Consider the following 13,726-nt stretch of genomic DNA (forward strand, 5'->3'; position numbering starts at 1 on the left):
GATATCTCATTGTAGTTTTGATTTGCATTTCTCTAATGATTAATGATGTTGAGCATTCTTTCATGTGTTTGTTGGCAGTCTGTATATCTTCTTTGGAGAAATGCCTATTTAAGTCTTCTGCCCATTTTTGGATTGGGTTGTTTGTTTTTTTGCTATTGAGCTGCATGAGCTGTTTATAAATTTTGGAGATTAATCCTTTGTCAGTTGCTTCATTTGCAAATATTTTCTCCCATTCTGAGGGTTCTCTTTTGGTCTTGTTTATGGTTTCCTTTGCTGTGCAAAAGCTTTTAAGTTTCATTAGGTCCCATTTGTTTATCTTTGTTTTTATTTCCATTTCTCTAGGAGGTGGGTCCAAAAGGATCTTGCTGTGATTTATGTCATAGAGTGTTCTGCCTATGTTTTCCTCTAAGAGTTTGATAGTTTCTGGCCTTACATTTAGGTCTTTAATCCATTTTGAGCTTATTTTTGTGTATGGTGTTAGGGAATGATCTAATCTCAAACTTTTACATGTCCCTGTCCAGTTTTCCCAGCACCACTTTTTGAAGAGGCTGTCCTTTCTCCACTGTACATTCCTGCCTCCTTTATCAAAGATAAGTTGGCCATATGTGCATGGGTTTATCTCTGGGCTTTCTATCCTGATCCACTGATCTATCTTTCTGTTTTTATGCCAGTACCACACTGTCTTAATTACTGTAGCTTTGTAGTATATTCTGAAGTCAGGGAGCCTGATTCCTCCAGCTCCGTTTTTCGTTCTCAAGATTGCTTTGGCTATTCGGGGTCTTCTGTTTTTCCAAACAAATTTTGAAATTTTTTGTTCTAGTTCTGTGAAAAATGCCAGTGGTAGTTTGATAGGGATTGCATTGAATCTGTAGATTGCTTTGGGTAGTAGAGTCATTTTCACAATATTGATTCTTCCAATCCAGGAGCATGGTATATCTCTCCATCTATTTGTATCATCTTTAATTTCTTTCATCAGTGTCTTATAATTTTCTGCATACAGGTCTTTTGTCTCCTTAGGTAGGTTTATTCCTAGATATTTTATTCTTTTTGTTGCAATGGTAAATGGGAGTGTTTTCTTGATTTCATTTTCAGATTTTTCATCATTAGTGTACAGGAATGCCAGAGATTTCTGTACATTAATTTTGTATCCTGCTACTTTACCAAATTCATTGATTAGCTCTAGTAGTTTTTCGGTAGCATCTTTAGGATTCACTATGTATAGTATCATGTCATCTGCAAAGAGTGACAGCTTTACTTCTTCTTTTTCAATTTGGATTCCTTTTATTTCCTTTTCTTCTCTGATTGCTGTGGCTAAAACTTCCAAAACTAGGTTGAATAAGAGTGGTGAGAGTGGGCAGCCTTGTCTTGTTCCTGATCTTAGTGGAAATGGTTTCAGTTTTTCACCATTGAGGACAATGTTGGCTGTGGGTTTGTCATATATGGCCTTTATTATGTTGAGGAAAGTTCCCTCTATGCCTACTTTCTGCAGGGTTTTTATCATAAATGGGTGTTGAATTTTGTCGAAAGCTTTCTCTGCATCTATTGAGATGATCATATGGTTTTTCTCCTTCAACTTGCTAATATGGTGTATCACATTGACTGATTTGCATATATTGAAGAATCCTTGCATTCCTGGAATAAACCCCACTTGATCATGGTGTATGATCCTTTTAATGTGCTGTTGGATTCTGTTTGCTAGTATTTTGTTGAGGATTTTTGCATCTATGTTCATCAGTGATATTGGCCTGTAGTTTTCTTTCTTTGTGCCATCCTTGCCTGGTTTTGGTATCAAGGTGATGGTGGCCTCGTAGAATGAGTTTGGGAGTGTTCCTTCCTCTGATATTGTTTGGAAGAGTTTGAGAAGGATGGGTGTTAGTTCTTCTCTAAATGTTTGATAGAATTCGCCTGTGAAGCCATCTGGTCCTGGGCTTTTGTTTGTTGGAAGATTTTTAATCACAGTTTCAATTTCAGTGCTTGTGATTGGTCTATTCATATTTTCTATTTCTTCCTGATTCAGTCTTGGCAGGTTGTGCATTTCTAAGAATTTGTCCATTTCTTCCAGGTTGTCCATTTTATTGGCATAGAGTTTCTTGTAGTAATCTCTCATGATCTTTTGTATGTCTGCAGTGTCAGTTGTTACTTCTCCTTTTTCATTTCTAATTCTATTGATTTGAGTCTTCTCCCTTCTTTTCTTGATGAGTCTGGCTAATGGTTTGTCAATTTTGTTTATCTTCTCAAAGAACCAGCTTTTAGTTTGGTTGATCTTTGCTATCATTTCCTTCATTTCTTTTTCATTTATTTCTGATCTGATCTTTATGATTTCTTTCCTTCTGCTAACTTTGGGGGTTTTTTGTTCTTCATTCTCTAATTGCTTTAGGTGCAGGGTCAGGTTGTTTACTCGAGATGTTTCCTGTTTCTTAAGGTGGGATTGTATTGCTATAAACTTCCCCCTTAGAACTGCTTTTGCTGCGTCCCATAGGTTTTGGGTCGTCGTGTCTCCATTGTCATTTGTTTCTAGGTATTTTTTTATTTCCTCTTTGATTTCTTCAGTGATCACTTCGTTATTGAGTAGTGTATTGTTTAGCCTCCATGTGTTTGTATTTTTTACAGATCTTTTCCTGTAATTGATGTCTAGTCTCATAGCATTGTGGTCGGAAAAGATACTTGATACAATTTCAATTTTCTTAAATTTACCAAGGCTTGATTTGTGACCCAAGATATGATCTATCCTGGAGAATGTTCCATGAGCACTTGAGAAAAATGTGTATTCTGTTGTTTTTGGATGGAATGTCCTATAAATATCAACTAAGTCCATCTTGTTTAATGTATCATTTAAAGCTTGTGTTTCCTTATTTATTTTCATTTTGGATGATCTGTCCATTGGTGAAAGTGGGGTGTTAAAGTCCCCTACTATGATTGTGTTACTGTCGATTTCCCCTTTTATGGCTGTTAGTATTTGCCTTATGTATTGAGGTGCTCCTATGTTGGGTGCATAAATATTTACAATTGTTATATCTTCTTCTTGGATCGATCCCTTTATCGTTATGTAGTGTCCTTCTTTGTCTCTTCTAGTAGTCTTTATTTTAAAGTCTATTTTGTCTGATATGAGAATTGCTACTCCAGCTTTCTTTTGATTTCCATTTGCATGGAATATCTTTTTCCATCCCCTTACTTTCAATCTGTATGTGTCTCTAGGTCTGAAGTGGGTCTCTTGTAGACAGCATATATATGGGTCTTGTTTTTGTATCCATTCAGCCACTCTGTGTCTTTTGGTGGGAGCATTTAGTCCATTTACATTTAAGGTAATTATTGATATGTATGTTCCTATTCCCATTTCTTTAATTGCTTTGGGTTCGTTATTGTAGGTATATTCCTTCTGTTGTGTTTCTTGCCTAGAGAAGTTCCTTTAGCATTTGTTGTAAAGCTGGTTTGGTGGTGCTGAACTCTCTCAGCTTTTGCTTGTCTGTAAAGGTTTTAATTTCTCCATCAAATCTGAATGAGATCCTTGCTGGGTAGAGTAATCTTGGTTGCAGGTTTCTCTCCTTCATCACTTTAATTATGTCCTGCCACTCCCTTCTGGCTTGTAGAGTTTCTGCTGAGAGATCAGCTGTTAACCTGATGGGGATTCCCTTGTGTGTTATTTGTTGTTTTTCCCTTGCTGCTTTTAATATGATTTCTTTGTGTTTAATTTTTGACAGTTTGATTAATATGTGTCTTGGTGTATTTCTCCTTGGATTTATCCTGTATGGGACTCTCTGTGCCTCCTGGACTTGATTAACTATTTCCTTTCCCATATTAGGGAAGTTTTCAACGATAATCTCTTCAAATATTTTCTCAGTCCCTTTCTTTTTTCTCTTCTTCTTCTGGAACCCTATAATTCGAACGTTGGTGCATTTAATGTTGTCCCAGAGGTCTCTGAGACTGTCCTCTGTTCTTTTCATTCTTTTTTCTTTATTTTGCTCTGCATCAGTTATTTCCACTATTTTGTCTTCCACCTCACTTATCCGTTCTTCTGCCTCAGTTATTCTGCTATTGATCCCATCTAGAGTATTTTTCGTTTCATTTATTGTGTTTTTAATCGATGCTTGATTCATCTTTAGTTCTTCTAGGTCCTTGTTAACTGTTTCTTGCATTTTGTCTATTCTATTTCCAAGATTTTGGATCTGGGAAATAGAATCTTGGATCAGCTTTACTATCATTATTCTGAATTCTTTTTCAGGTAGACTGCCTATTACCTCTTCATTTGTTAGGTCTGGTAGGTTTTTATCTTGCTCCTTCACCTGCTGTGTGTTTTTCTGTCTTCTCATTTTGCTTATCTTACTGTGTTTGGGGTCTCCTTTTTGCAGGCTGCAGATTCGTAGTTCCCGTTGTTTTTGGTGTCTGTCCCCAGTGGCTAAGGTTGTTTCAGTAGGTTGTGTAGGCCTCCTGTTGGGGGGGACTAATGCCTGTGTTCTGGTGGTTGAGGCTCGATCTTGTCTTTCTGGTGGACAGGTCCACGTCTGGTGGTGTGTTTTGGGGTGCCTGTGGCCTTATTATGGTTTTAGGTAGCCTCTCTGCTAATGGGTGGGGTTGTGTTCCTGCCTTGCTAGTTGCTTGGCATAGGGTGACCAGCATTGTAGCTTGCTGGTCGTTGACTGAAGTTGGGTGCTGGTGTTGGGATGGAGATCTCTGGGAGATTTTCGCTGCTTGATATTATGTGGAGCTGGGAGGTCTCTTGTGGACCCGTGTCCTGAAGTTGGCTCTCCCACTTCAGAGGCACAGCACTGACTCCTGGCTGCAGCACCAAGAGCCTTTCATCCACCCGGCTCAGAATAACAGGGAGAAAAAGTAGAAAGAAAGAATTAGTAGAAGAAAGAAAGAGAGAGGGAAAGAAAGGAAGAAGGGAAGAAAGGAAGAAAGGAAGGAAGGAAGGAAGGAAGGAAGAAAAGAAAGAAAGAAAGAAAGAGAAAGAAAGAAAGAAAGAAAGGAGGGAGGGAGGGAGGAAGGATGGAAAGAAAGAAGGAAAGAAAGGAGGGAGGGAGGGAGGAATGAAAGCAAAAGGAAGAGTGAATGGAAGAAGGGAGGGAGGGAGGGAGGAAGGAAAGAAAGAAAGAAAGACAGGAGGGAGGGAGGGAGGAAGGAAAGAAAAAGAAAGTGGAAAGAAGAAGGGTGGGAGGGAGGGAGGGAGGAAAGAAAAAAAAGAAGGAAAGGAGGAGCGGAGGGAGGGAGGGAGGAAGGGAAGGTAGGAAAAAAAGAAAGAGCCTGTAAAGTAAAATAGAATAAAGTATGAAATATAGTAGCGTTATTAAAATTAAAAAGTAATTATTTAAAAAAAACGGACTGATAGAACCCTGGGACATATGGTGGAAGCAAAGCTATACAGAGAGAATCTTACACAGAAGATTACACATACACATTCACAAAAAGAGAGCAGGGGGAAAAATCAAAAATCTTGCTCTCCAAGTCCACCTCCTCAATTTGGGATAATTCGTTGTAAAAAGAGGAAAAGGGCGAGAAGTCTGAAATCTTGCTCTCTAAGTCCACCTCCTTAATTTGGGATAATTCGTTGTAAAAAGAGGAAAAGGGGGGAAAGTCTTAAATCTTGTCCTCAAAGTCCACCTCCTCAATTTGGGATGATTCGCTGTCCATTCATGCACTCCACAGACGCAGGGCACATCAAATGGACCGTGGAGCTTTAATCCGCTGCCTCCGAGGCTGCACAGAGAGATTTCCCTGTCTCTGCTCTCACAGCTCCCGGGTCTCAGCCTTGGACCTGGCCCCGCCTCTGCGCGTAGGTCGCCGTAGGGCGTCCGTTCTTCGCTCAGACAGGACGGGTTTAAAGGAGCCGCTGATTCGGGGGCTCTGGCTCACTCAGGCAGAGGGGAGGGAGGGGCGCGCAGTGTGGGGCGGGCCTGCGGCGGCAGAGGCCGGCGTGACGTTGCAGCAGCCCGTGGCGTGACGTTGCAGCAGCCCGTGGCGCTCCGTGCGCTTTCTCAGGAAAGCCGTCCCCGGGTCCCGGGACCCCGGCAGTGGCGGGGTGCACAGGCCCCCCGGAAGGTGGGGCGGACAGTGACCCGCGCTCGCACACAGGCCCCGCGGTGGCTGCGGCGGCGGCCCCAGCATCCCACGCCCGTCTCCGAGGTCCGCGCCTTATCCGCGGCTCGCACCTGTCTCCCGTGCTTCCCTAAGCATCCCTCTTAATGCCCTCTCCTCGCGCACCAGGAAACAAAAGGGAAAAAAGTCTCTTGCCTCTTCGGCAGCTCCACACCCTTTCCCTGGACTCCCTCCGGGCTAGCCGTGGTGCACTAACCCCTTCAGGCTCTCTTCCTGCCACCAGCCCCAGTCCTCTCCCTGCGCTCCGACTGAAAGCGGGTACCCGAGCCTCAGCTCCCAGCCCCGCCCGCCCCGGCGGCCGCCTCTCGGGCTGGTGTGTGCCTGAGGGCACCGATCCTCTGTGCCGGAATCTCTCCGCTTTGCCCTCCACACCCCTGTTGCTGTGCTCTCCTCCGCTACTCCGAAGCTTTCCCCCTCCGCCACCTGCAGTCTCCGCCCGCGAAGGGGCTTGTAGTGTGTAGAAACCTTCCCTCCTTCACGGCTCCCTCCCACTGGTGCAGGTCCCGTCCCTATCCTATTGTCTCTGTTTATTCTTTTTTTCTTTTACCCTACCCAGGTATGTGGGGAGTTTCTTGCCTTTTGGGGGGTCTGAGGTCTTCTGTCAGCGTTCAGTAGGTGTTCTGTAGGAGTTGTTCCACGTGTAGATGAATTTCTGATGTATCTGTGGGGAGGAAGGTGATCTCCGCGTCTTACTCTTCCGCCGTCTTCCTCCAGGTCCCCAAGATGAAATGTCTTAAGGACAGTCTCAGATTTCCTGCGATTGACCTATTTGTGGTATCAATGTCCCAGATTCTGGATTTTTAAAAAACTTACGTTTCCTGCTGTTTTTTGTTTTTGCTGTTTAATGAAGTCACAAAGTTTTCTAAGGCCATAGTTTTTCCTCTATGATCTTTACTTCAGTTTTTAAAAAAGCTGCATTAAGTGGTGAATATATTAAATTATTTAATTGATCCAAAGGTAAAAGAAGCCTGGAGGGAGAACCGGGAGGTGGTGCCGGGCTCCGTCCCTACTGCTTCCCCGTGCGGACCGGTGCACACACGTCCTCTCGCTGCCTCTGCTCTTGGAGGGGCAGCCCCTTCGGGCACTGAGCCCCCGTCTTAGTTGAGCACCACCCTGGGGTGGGGGGGGCTTGCCCCGGGCGCAGTCTCAAGTTGCCGCTGCCAAGCGCTGCTGCCGCCGCTGCAGGAAGAAGAGGTGGGAAGTCTAGTACACTTCTCATCTAAAATTCAGCGAGCCTATTGCAACAGACACAATCCATCAAAGGAAAAATATTTCACTGAAATGTACCCCAAGCTGCATATCTTGTGTTGCATTTGTTAAAAAATGAAAATTGTATATCCTTCTTTAAAGTTATTAGATGTCACTTGAAATTTCAAAGCATTAAGTATCGTGACTAAAATTAAATAAGTATAATAAGTAGTTGATGCTTTTTAAATTTACTTCACAGTCTTCTCTATCTCCTAGAAATCACTGGTATAGATAACTTGGTCATATGATTTTCATTACGAGAATGCCTCTGCTAGGATGTGAAAGTTGTTTATACAATTTAATATTCTACTTTCTAATCAACCACTCAAAGTCCATGAATAATAGAAAAATAGTAAAATCTGACGATGACATGGAAAAGGCCTTTGACCAGGCTGAAGGACTGTAGATGGGAGTCAATTAGCCGTAACTAACAGTCCTGAATTAATTGCTCTAGCTGGTTATTATTTTTTGAGCCTCCTTACACACATATGACAATCAGAGGCACTTCCATGGGCCTCTCTTAGCTCTCCTGTGAGAATAGATATGGGAAAGGGTTTTATACTGTCAGGTAAAGAGAAAGAGAGACTTAGGTACAATAGATCCATCAAAGCGGTTTGCCTTTCTTAAAAGAAGTCTGACTGTGGGTGTGTGTGCATATATTCAATTAACATACATTATTAAGTAACTATCACTTACTTTGCAACTGCAATTGTTTATATTGATAGTTAATCTCAAAGACAGATACTACTCCCCTCATGAGGTTTCCATGAAATATTCCAATAAGGGCAAAACAGAGTTCACATTTTACCCCTGTGATGAAAGTGTGAGTGATCACAACACTCTCTTACAACTTTGTCATGTGCACATAAAGAATAAAATAAAATCACTAACAGGCTCCTACTACTGAAATTCCTTACTATTCTAATTTTACATTTGAAATACGATAATACATAGACATTAGAGGCCACATGCTCTTATTTTGGTTGAGTTGGGAAATACAGCATTTTATTGTGTTTGAGAAGTTTAAAGGTATATAAAGTAATGTTGAAGAATTAAATTTCAAATTTTGTAAAAGCTTATACATTCATCTGGTTTAAAATTACAAAGGCAAAAAAGGGAAAACAACTAAAATTCTCTTTCTGGCCAGTTTCCCTCTCCAGTGCAAACTGTCACCAGTTTATTTTGTTCAGTGCCAGGGACTGTACAATTTGAGAAGCCTAGGGTCTAGTACATATCAAAAGAGAAAGAGGGCTTCCCTGGTGGCACAATGGTTGAGAGTCCGCCTGCCGATGCAGGGGACACGGGTTCGTGCCCCAGTCCGGGAAGATCCCACATGCCGCGGAGCGGCTGGGCCCGTGAGCCATGGCCGCTGAGCCTGTGCGTCCTGAGCCTGTGCTCCGCAATGGGAGAGGCCACAACAGTGAGAGGCCCGTGTACCGCAGAGAAAAAGAAAAAAAAAAAAGAGAAATCAAGGGTCAGGGATATAGATTAGCAATGGGTTAAGAATGAAAGTAGAGATACACTCATCTTATTGAAAAATAAGGAATGATTTTAATAGAGGAAATACTAAAGCCTATCATCCATGCAGATAACAATTCCACAACAGATTTCTAGACCAGACCTGTTTGACCGGCTTGCTCTCAGACCAACTAAGGTAAACCAAGGAGAAGTAAGGCTGATGTGAACAATGTAAATAACCATTTGAAGTACAAACTTTCTAAAGGTATAGTTCAGGAGGTTTAAAAGGCTGTCATCTGGAATTTGAGAAAAGGAGGAAGATAGGAGAGAGGAGAGGTAAAGAGGAGAGGAGAATTAAAGAGAAGAAGCAAGTGTAACAGTTGCTCAGGTTCATATTGAAAAAAATGAAATGATGAGTCAGTCATGCCCAGTTTCTCTTTCTAGTCCAATATTTACTATCCATGTGACTTTGGGCAAACCTTCAATGTTCTCATATGTAAAATAGTAACTTCATTTAAGAATGCTGTTCATATAATATGCAAAATGACTAGAATATACATGAACTATCTTCTCCTGGGACAAATACTAGTTATAACTAATAAGAGGACAACTTTCAATCTCTGAAGGACTGAGATTCTCGATGTAAAGTTTATTTATATAGTTCATCTGTATGATGGAGAAAATCTGAAAATAATCTATTTTCTTTAAATTTGAAATAAGAGAATTCATAGCTGTACAACTCATTAAAAAAAAAAGATGAGTACATTACTCAAAATCAGTCCAAGAGTTTAAGTTAAATAGTATGTTTTAGGACCACCAAAAATATAAAATATTAAAAAATAAGGTCACTATACTTCAGTAGAGAAACTTCAGTGTACAAGGTTCTATAACATTTCTATAACATCTCAATGAGAGTGATTCTAGTATTTTAACTTGGATTTTTTTTCCCAAGATATTTTGATGAGGGCTAAATTTGTAATTAGTAGCCTCGAAATTTAATTGTGTCATTACTCTTGTACATCCATGTAGTGTCCACCTTTCCCAAATTAGCTTACACAATTAGCTCATGTTGTTTCCCACCTGTAAGGACAGAGTCAAAGACTGCATGGGAGAAAAGTAGCACTGGCCAGCAGTGTTTCTTATATAAGTCCTGTCAAGGTGTTTTAGGCTCCTAAGCAGTTTGGAGAAAGGGGAGCAGAGATAAATCTCGCTATGGGCACTTAGTGCCACTCTTAAAATTTCACTATATGGCCCAAGTTTCAATCAAACATGAGAAGTAATTGTGTCCTTGTGCTTGAATCTGCCTTGGCTAATGCCTATCAATATTTTCATGACTCATTTTGAGGCGTGGCCAATGGTAATTGTCTGAGTACTAAGCAAATAGCATTCAGTGTCTCAGTACTAGGCAAATACAATTCAATTAAATGCATAGAAAAGAAGTTATTCAAGAAAGATAGAGGGAATTACAGCACAAGTTTCGTAGACTGTGGTTAAATCTAAGCTATTTGTCACACTTTCTTAAAGCCTTTTGAGTATATATGAGAGATTGAGATAATGCTTTGGGTTTTTGCAAATTGAGTTTGGTAGTATACTCCCCTGTAAAACACCATTTGACATGCATTTTACCTTGCATGTCTTCGTCTCAGTTCCCTGAAACTGAAAAATAAATGTGTAAATATATTCTACTTTACATGGATTTACAGATTAATCAGTGTCTAATGACTCCACATTTTGAAATTAAGAATTACATAATTTGTTGAAGCTCACAGCATTCTTCTTCCTTAATGACTTATTCCCTGTCTTCCTAATTTACAAATGCTGACTCAGGCATCAGTAGGAAGATAATAGCGGTCAGTATAACTTGGGTCTTAATCAGTTTCAGAAGTATTTCAGAGAAAACCATGCATAGTGCTTACTCATGTTTGCATCTGGTTTTTTGATACTGTCAGATGTTTTGTGGGTTAAATTCATTATTACAAGCTTATGTCAAGGAGCTACTCACATTTTTATTGCACTAATTATCACAAAAATAATTTAACTGTATTAGATTTTTTTAAAAGAACACATCCACTGAATTGGAAATTTCTTTCATAAACATAGTTGTGTTTGAAGATAATATTGGCCCTGGAATATAATTTTTGAACACTTAAATTTGCATTCTTATTTGACATGATCCCTTCATATCTCAGCTATACACAAAGAGTTAGGGACATGACTTATGTCGACATAACAAGTGGTGCTTAGATACATGAAAGATACGTCTTAATCACTTCTTCACTTCCTCCTACCTGAGATTTAGTTCAGCTGTCCCACTCCATCAACGATTTTGCACTCTCAGAAGTGTTTTCTATGATAGTTTATAAGAATTTAGTGATCTGCTTTACTTCATAAAGAAAATTATGAGGAACAAGGTGGAGAAATTACACTCCATGTTCCCTCTGTATAGTGACATCTGCTGGGCTGTAGCCCACAGTGATTTTTAAGCAAGTACCTGCTCATTTTATGGAGGTCGAAGCTCATTTCTCCCGAAGTTCAAACATGTAGCTCATTGTGATCCGGAGAAATAATTTTCACTTAAACATCAAAGTCGTTCCAGAGTTTAACAAGTTTACCTGAAAGTAGTGCTGAAATATACCCCCTGAGGCCTAGATTTGTAAACCTCTATCTGTTGGCATAGTTCAGAACAGCCTTCCTCTACAAAACTGTGAAATAATTTCTCGTAATAATGTTTTGGTAATATCTGGGAGGGTAGAGGTAGAGTATTGTATTATGAGTCAACGTGGTGAGGTCAACAGGGTTACTGCCTTTCGGACATTAAGGAAACACAATAGGAAACAATACCCATTAAAAGGATAAACTTCTGCGATGAGGCTGTTGGTTTATCTCGACCGGTTTTAGAAAATTTTCTACGGGAAAAGGACGAGACTCATGCCCTTTTAAAAACGCATCTCTTTGCCTTAAAAGGATTTAGTGATCCTTCTCTTGCAAAAGCTGCTTTGCACTTTGATATTTAAGGCCAAGCTTAATCTTGAATGCCTTCCAAGAGCAGCCGGTAACAAACAAAAACCTTGGAGCACACCCTGTTAAGTTGTTCACTCCACTGCAGAGCGCGAAAGCAACAGAGGTGTTCAGTTCGTCCCCCAGATTGCTGCGGCGCATTCCTGTATCTCTAGGGCGGCTTGTCCTGGGGTCGGCCCCGCCCTGGCGGCTCCCTGCCACCCTCTCGCGGGCGCGCTCTGGGTGGGGCCTCGCGGCGGGTGGAGATGCGGCCGAGTGTGCTGGGCGGGTGAAGCGAGCCGGCTGGGCGGCGCGCCGGGGCAGCCAGAGCCGCGCGCCGCGTCGCTGTAATCGGACACCAGAGCGCTCGCCCCATGCGCCGGCCACTTTCCATTCACTCCGTAGTGCTTGATTGAGCGACGCAGAGCAGGGCTCCCGGTGCCGCGCCACTGCAACGCTGAGGATTCCTTTACAAAGAAACTCAGAGGACCGGGAAGAAAGAATTTCACCGCTGGGACGCCCTAGAAATTACGGTCTTTGGGGAAAAGGACTACAAACACGCGGATCCAAAGCTGTAGCAAACTGACGACTTTTCCGTGCTGATCTCGTCCCACATCGGTAAGCTGGATTCGTTTTTTTCAGCATTACAAATTTAGAAAAATATAACTTTTGGGTCTGTGTATAGACTTTTCACATATCGGTGTGCTCAGGTCTGGATATTTTCTTAAGAGCGCATGCAGTTTGTCATGGAAGTGTTTCCCTTGCTGAGAGCCCGGCTGGAATTGTTTCTTTAGGTTGTGACACCTGCGGAGAGTTTAACGCTGAGTATTTCCCTGCCTTCTTAGGCAAAATTACTCGAGAGGATTTTACAAAAGAGTCCTTTTCTTACGTGTTATTAGTGTTCAATCAGTACAAGTGAAAACAACAAGCAGCATGTCTTAAGTGTTTGAGTTAAAGGGAAGAAGTCGTAAAATATGAGGGGCGGGGGCGTGTATGAGACACTTGGCTTTCAGTCCCTTCTCAACTCTAGGTTGGCTTGAAATCACATTGCTCTGTATACTCACTCCACTTGACCTGTCATTTCATCTCCAATATTGTTCTTTGCAATTTGTGGCATATGTAGCTCTCGTGGAGGCGTATCAGATAAGATATTGTTAATAGCAATATGTAGAAATGCGTGATTATTATCAGCCTGCTTAATAAAGAGACAAAGTTTAGACATATTTATAGCTTTGTGGGCGGGGGGGGGACTTTATACATAAAGTCAACAAAACCAGGGAGTAAATTACTAAGGGAAAGTCACCCTATAAAATCAATTTTCTTCTAAGTTAATTTAGGGATGACAAGGTGAAGAGGTTGTGGAAGCAGGAAGAAAGTGTTTCTTTTGAAAATTACCAACACAAACATCTCTAGGGTTTCCTCCATCTGTGTGGTAAAAGAAGCATACAATTTTGTTTCTGCCTCTTATAACATATGTACCACCTAGGAAATCAACTTATAATTTTTGTTTACAATGGCATGTTCGGTTTAACTGTTCCTTTGCTTCTGTATTACTAAAGCTTTTCTATTGCTTCTGTTACTTTTCAAATTTTAGTGGCATTACTTTATTGAATAAAATTAGTGGTAAAATTTTAGTTTTAAAAGCCACATAATATTGAAGATCAGTATTGTTGTAACCTGTAAAAATAAATTTCTAGATTAAACTCTGTCATGTCATCTTATTGTGTAATTGTGGTAGATTCAAAATGATGGGGTTTCTTTTATGGTCCTGAGTTTATTTTGCATATTGTGGCCACTAGAGCTCCTATAGATATGAAGTTACACATTACCTGATCTTTGTTATTCAGACATTGGTTAATAGCATGTATCAATTTTATAGCTATAGTTTCAAACAGTAATACCTGTCTCTCTGATTTATCTTTTGACATTT

General features: G+C 41.0%; 1 protein-coding gene across 2 annotated transcripts in view; it reads left to right on the forward strand.

Annotated features, from left to right (window-relative positions):
• Positions 1-12,043: 12,043 nt before the first annotated feature.
• SEMA3C (semaphorin 3C) overlaps positions 12,044-13,726 on the forward strand; it is a 184,779-nt gene continuing 183,096 nt past the window's right edge. The window contains exon 1 of one of the 2 annotated variants that reach the window (XM_082631635.1): positions 12,044-12,414. The gene's annotated coding sequence lies outside the window, so the exon portion shown is untranslated. The remainder of the gene's footprint in view (positions 12,415-13,726) is intronic. The other variant, XM_082631636.1, reaches the window with a different exon arrangement.

This window comes from Mesoplodon mirus (assembly GCF_964341445.2).
Source record: "Mesoplodon mirus genome assembly, chromosome: 9".
Classification (NCBI taxonomy): Eukaryota; Metazoa; Chordata; class Mammalia; order Artiodactyla; family Ziphiidae; genus Mesoplodon; species Mesoplodon mirus.